Here is a 6,089-nt window from a genome sequence, read left to right on the forward strand (position 1 = left end):
TCTAACTTGTTAAGTAGTAGTATTAATTACAGGACTATGGGCTATTTAGTGAAGCAGATACTCTCAAAGGCTGCTGTATCACCCACATCCTCACTCCAGCATGGCTGAAGACTCAGAAACTGCAACCACGGAGCTCTCTCCATAACTTGCAGGCAGCAGACTGGTTGGAAAATCTCACCAGGAAGCTCATCTGGTGAGTCTCTTTTCCTGGCAATTGTTTTCTGCTTCTATAGCCACAGGGGAGGAACCTTGTAATCTTTCTGGTTTCTGTTCTTGTAAGGTTGGGGACAGTTCAATTGGGTGGGACCCACTACACAACACAGTCTGAGGGTGGTTACACACTTTTCAGGGGCACATCTGATGCCAGCCATGGCAGAGGTAACCAAACACGTGACACTACCGCATTTGATTGCTGGACCTTGACCAATCTAATGCTGTGAGGAGTGAGCCTGGAAGAGACAGGCAGGGACAAGGACTGTGAGAAAGATAACATTCTCACATAGCAGCTGGAACGCAAAGAGAGCTAACGCCTGCACCACGCCCTCACCTCCTGCACCACGCCCTCCCCTGGACTGGGATGTGACCTCATTGCTCTTTGTTATTTCTGTGTGTCAAGACCCATCTAGACTGAGGAGATGTAGTAGCGGGAGAGAGGAACAGAGGGACAGAGGGGTAGGGCCAAGCAGCCCTATAAAAAGGCCAACCTAGAGGGCACTTGGTAGTCTTTCAGGCCTGAGATGCTACTCTGCCCCAGAGGATGCTTTCCACTCTGAATAATTGCTTACTTTCACTCTCTCACAGTCTTCTTTTCTTTGTTCCTGGGTGCCCAATTCTTTGTTCATTGTTTGAAAGGTCCTGAACTCCTAAACTGTCAACTCTTGGCTCTAGACTCCAATCCTTAGACAGTCAACCCTCTGTTCAGGACGCCCTATTGAAATGCCACTGTTTACTTTGTTAACTACTAAACGGCATTTGGGGATTACCGAAAAAGTGGGGCTGGGTAGATATCTCAGTGGGTAAGAGGAATTTCTGTTTCAGTATGGAGATCTGGGGTTGAATTCCCAGAACCTATGTAAAGAATCAGGTCTGTTCATGCACCCATAACTCTAGTAGGGGGGGGTGCGGAGGGGGCAGGGACAGGGAGCTGGGTAGGGTTTGCTGGCTGCTTGCTTGGCCTAAGGCGTGGGGAAAAGATTCTGAAGCAAGTGAGAGAGTGAAATACTAGTAGATCTGATATTATACTCTGGCTTTCTTGTGTGCATGGGCATGTGGACATGCACACACACGGGAAACACACAAACACACACCACTCACACATAAACACATACCACATTTACATACACATACACACAAACACATTAAAAAGAAAAAAACATGCTATGTGTAAGGTCTTCCTTTGTGTTCCTTGAACACTTAGAGGAGTCATGGAAGAAAAAGAAAGAAAAGAGAAGAGGCATCAATCTTTTGAAGTAAGGAGAAGTAAGAAGTAAGGAGAAGATGCAATATTGATTTTTTTAAACTATAGATGATTGATTTTGGCCTAAATCTAAGTGTTTGTGCCAAAACTGTGGGCGTGAGAAAAGTGGTAAAGTGAGCCTGGACCTGTTTGTAGTTTCCTTGGATGTGGAGGGATTTTCAAGGATAAAGACATAGGATGACTTGTTTCTTCCAGGCCCTTTTCCTAGAGTATCTGAAAGCATTGTTGGATAGTTAATAACCTTGATGGAGTCCAGAAGTGGAAAAGAAAAGCTATAATAGTTATGTCTGCATCCTGGAAGAGAGCTAAATGGAAGTAAGGAAAAGATGGTGGGTTCAATTACATTCAGTGTCCCCAACTGGTCCCTTAATGTTGATGCTACTTTGGGAAGTGTCATAGTTTGCTTTCTAATGATGTGATAAAATGCTAGGAGCAAAAGCAATTAGGGGAGGAAAAGGGTTTATTTCATTTTATAGCCTATAGTCTATGATGAAGGGAGGTCAAGGCAAGCAAGAACTGAAGCCCAGGTCATAGAGGAACACTGCTTACTTCCTTCTTCCCTATGGCTTGCTCTGTCTACGTTCTTACACAATTCAGGACACTACTGGGGATGGCATCACTCACACTGGGCTAGGCCCTCCCAATCATTAATTAAGAAAATGTCTATAGCCCAATCTGATGGAGGTATTTTCTTAAAGTTCTTTCTTCCTGGATGATCCTGGCTGTGCCAAAGTTGACCATAATAAATAAATAAATAAATAAATAAATAAATAAATAAATAAGTCTAACCAGTATTGGAGATTATGGAATCTTTTGGAAAGTGGGCTTTGCTGGTAAATGTAGACTGTAGGGCCTTAAAAGATGTAATTTAGCTTCTTGTTTGGCTACAATATAAAGAAGCCATAAGGTTCTACTATTAGGGATAGAGCACCAATGCCATATCACACACACCACGATGCTCTGTGTTCACTAGAATCATGAGCCAAAACGAATCCTTCATCTCACAGATTCCTTCTATTAGGATTATGTTGAGGTGGTGAGAAAAACTACTAATACATACATCATATTTCATGTGCTTTATATTAAGGAAATAAGTTGTATATATGATAGGTATACTGCAGAAGTTTTGTAGTTAGGAGAAATATTGCCCCCCCATCCCAAGGCATTAAGTTTGAAGCCTGGGAGAAGGCATAGTATTGTTTTCTAACTGTCATAATAATGTGATTGGCTGAAGGCTATTGCTGTGAAACTTCTCCTTGCTGCCAGACAATAACCGCATCTTGGCCTCATTATTCATTAAGAAATCAGAAGCATCTTGATATTATCATTTTAAAGTATTCTGAGGGAAAATGAGGGCATAAAGTGGTTTCACATTAAGCACAAATCTTTTTGTAAGGATTATTGGTATCTATCTATCTATCTATCTATCTATCTATCTATCTATCTATCTATATGAGGCATTAATTTATATGCATTTGCCCAGATCAGTTCTCTCCTTCCCACATTGCTTCCTTTGGCATCCCTGGGAATGGAATTTTAGACCTGCTGGGGCAAGGACAAATGATACTCATGGGTTGGGTGGGGCTCAGAAGAAAAGGCAGTTTAAGATAAATACTTTTGTATTTATAAATAAAAATTAATACAAGGTAGGAATAGGATAAGGAGGTAGTTAATAGGGGAAGGGGTAAAATAATGTTTAGAGGCAGATATTTTTACTGTAGGCCTTTGGGAAGAAGGAATTAAATAGCTCACAGAACAACTGATAAAGGATGAATAATCTTTAAGGAATGTCAGAGGAAGACAACAAACACTATGTACTATAGGGAGAGTGAGATTAAGAGTCCAGTCTATCCGGTGAGTCAGGTTTATCAGTCACTGTTATTCCAGGTGAAAACACAGTAGCTTTTCCTATATGTATACAGAGCATCTTAGTACTACAGAGGACCACACGTTGACAGCATCTTAGAGTATCAGTATTTAAGTTTTTAGAGCACAAAGCCTTTCACGTGCAATCACAGTTCTCCATGTCTCTGGATCCCTTACCTTCCTAGAACAGCCCACACTGTAGCTCCAGCTTCCCACTCCCAGAGAGAGTTCAGCCAGGGCTGTTCAACTGTAGACTCAGTATGTGGTGCTGCCGTGGTTCTGTACCATGCTGACCTTGTAGATACTGACACATGCTTTTTCATGGGATTTTCCCAATCACCTCTCCATAGCATTGATGACTTTTTAAATGGTATCTGCCAGGATCTATGTCAAATCACACATTTAAAAAGGCCAAGATTAGCTCTGCTTCCTTGCAAGATTTGTTGCCATGCAATGTCTGCTCTCCACCCATGCTCTCTCTTTGTGGTTTTATGACTTTTCTTGGAAGGCTGCAAGGATGTCTATAAAACAGGATCCATGGTAGTTGAGACATGTATTGGTTACTCAGTAAGTATAATGAAGAAATGATCTCCATGTGTGTTAAGTGCTGGACCACATCCATATAGTTGGCCAACTTTCATTGAAGGGTGGAAAATATTTTCTTTGGGGAAATTGAGAAAATATAAAAACAGATGCAAACAAAGTTAGATGTAGAAGTTGGGATGTTTTATTTTGATTGTCATTGTCACTAGATTAAGAAACTTTAAGTGTCATTGTCACTAGATTAAGAAGCTTCAAGGGACGCCAGGTAGTAATGACACATGCCTTTAATTCCAGCACTCAGGAGGCAGAGGCAGGTAAATCTCTGAGTTTGAGGCTAGCCTGGTCTACAGAATGAGTTCCAGGACATCTAGAACTACACAGAGAAACCCTGTCTCAAAACCTGCTCCCACTGGCCCCAAAAGAAAACAAAAACTTTAGGGGATTAGTGAAGCACACCTCTGAGTATGTTTATAGGCATCTCCCAAAGGATGATTGGGTTAGTGAGGGCCCTGATGAACTAATGTCTTGATGGCATGATTGAGAAGTGGTAAAATGTAGGTCATGGGGCTTAGAGAAAGTGGGTCACCAGGGGCTGTGTCTTTGGGTCATATCTTGCTTTGGCTTCTTCTGTCGTATCTTTCTCTGCTTCAGGCCAGCCATGATATGAACTTTTTTTGTTATGCCAAGTCTTTCTTCCTACTCTGGACTGACATCATTGAAACTGTGATCCAAAACAAATTCTTTCTCTGATATTTGGTTATTGGAAATGAGAAAAGTCATAAACATAGTATTTGGCACCATTAAAGTTTTAGAGCATGGATGAGCCCTCGCTCAGCCCTTCCTGTTGTTGCACTTTGTTCTTTCATGAATCCATGAAAGTGCAAAGACCAGCGACAACATTAAAGGTCAGATAGATTATTGATATGTTGCTGATCAGGGATCCATGATAGTCTTTCCCCAAATTATATGAAGAACACTCATTGTTATAGTAGATTTTTAATTCAAAATAGACAATCCGAAAACAGTAAGTTAAAAGGATATAAAGTCCAATAAGCTCTCTCAGAATTCATAAATGAAAAGCACCAATCGTCACAGATCATAACCTCAACTGCAGCATACGTACATGACAGTAATTACATGCAATATTTTACAAGCCATATAGAAAGCTTATAGGGCTCCATAAACCACCACTGTCTGGAAGAGCGGGGGGGGGGGTGCTCCTTTGCTGCACATCACCAATGGGGTGATATAATGACTGATCGGTATTCCTAGTCTGGTATCTTAAGTTATTTTGCATTGTGTGGAACAAAGAGGGTTGGAATCCATGAAACAATGACACAAAGATGATTCTTCAGCAATCCTTGGTACCATTCATTCATCTATACAACTGGATCAGGAAAAACCCATTTCTCCAACTCTGCCATACCCACCTCCTTCTCTTCTAAACATAATTTCCGAGTTACTGGTCTACCCCTTTGCTATGTGCCTGAAAACCTACTCTGTTACAAGTAGTATTCACTTACAGAGATGGGAATTCCATGCCTGGGTAGCATGGTACCTTCTGTTAGTTTATGAAGAGTCCAGGCAAGGGGAATGTTTTGAGAATGTTTTCCCAGTGTTTGTTCTAAAGACACTAGAGGCTTGCTATCTGTCCTTGCAAAGAAAAGTGCCTCTGCATTGTATCAGAAAGTCTGTACCAGAAGGTCCTTCTGTTTCTACAAAGACTTTATAAAATAAATAACACTTGGTTATGAGCTGTGCACCAGACCTAAGATTAGGGATATTTTTTTGTAAGTGAAAACATTTGGTTTTTCTATGAATTATGATTTAAAAATAAACAGCTGTCAGGACAAACCTAAAAAGCCATAAATCAAAATTATAATCTCATAAACAGTAGCATTCATAGCATAAGTAAAAGTAAATGTGGAAAATTGTGCCGTGTCCTTAGGGAGCCTCCTACTTCTAAGTTCTCATTGCTGTAAGCGCCTACTGGGTCGTTAGCATTTGCCTGCAAAGTCCTGGGAGAGCAGCACTGTAACTTCTGATTAATCAAACAAGCATTCCCCAACAAAAATTTCCTAAAGTGAAAATAAAAATCCAAGTAGTTTTATATTTCAGTTTTCCACCATTTGATAATGATGCTACTGGGAAAATAAGGTATGCATGGCATACCAAAAGATTTAATTTATATGAAGGGGGAAAA

Source organism: Mus caroli, chromosome 3 (genome assembly GCF_900094665.2).
Source record: "Mus caroli chromosome 3, CAROLI_EIJ_v1.1, whole genome shotgun sequence".
NCBI lineage: Eukaryota > Metazoa > Chordata > Mammalia > Rodentia > Muridae > Mus > Mus caroli.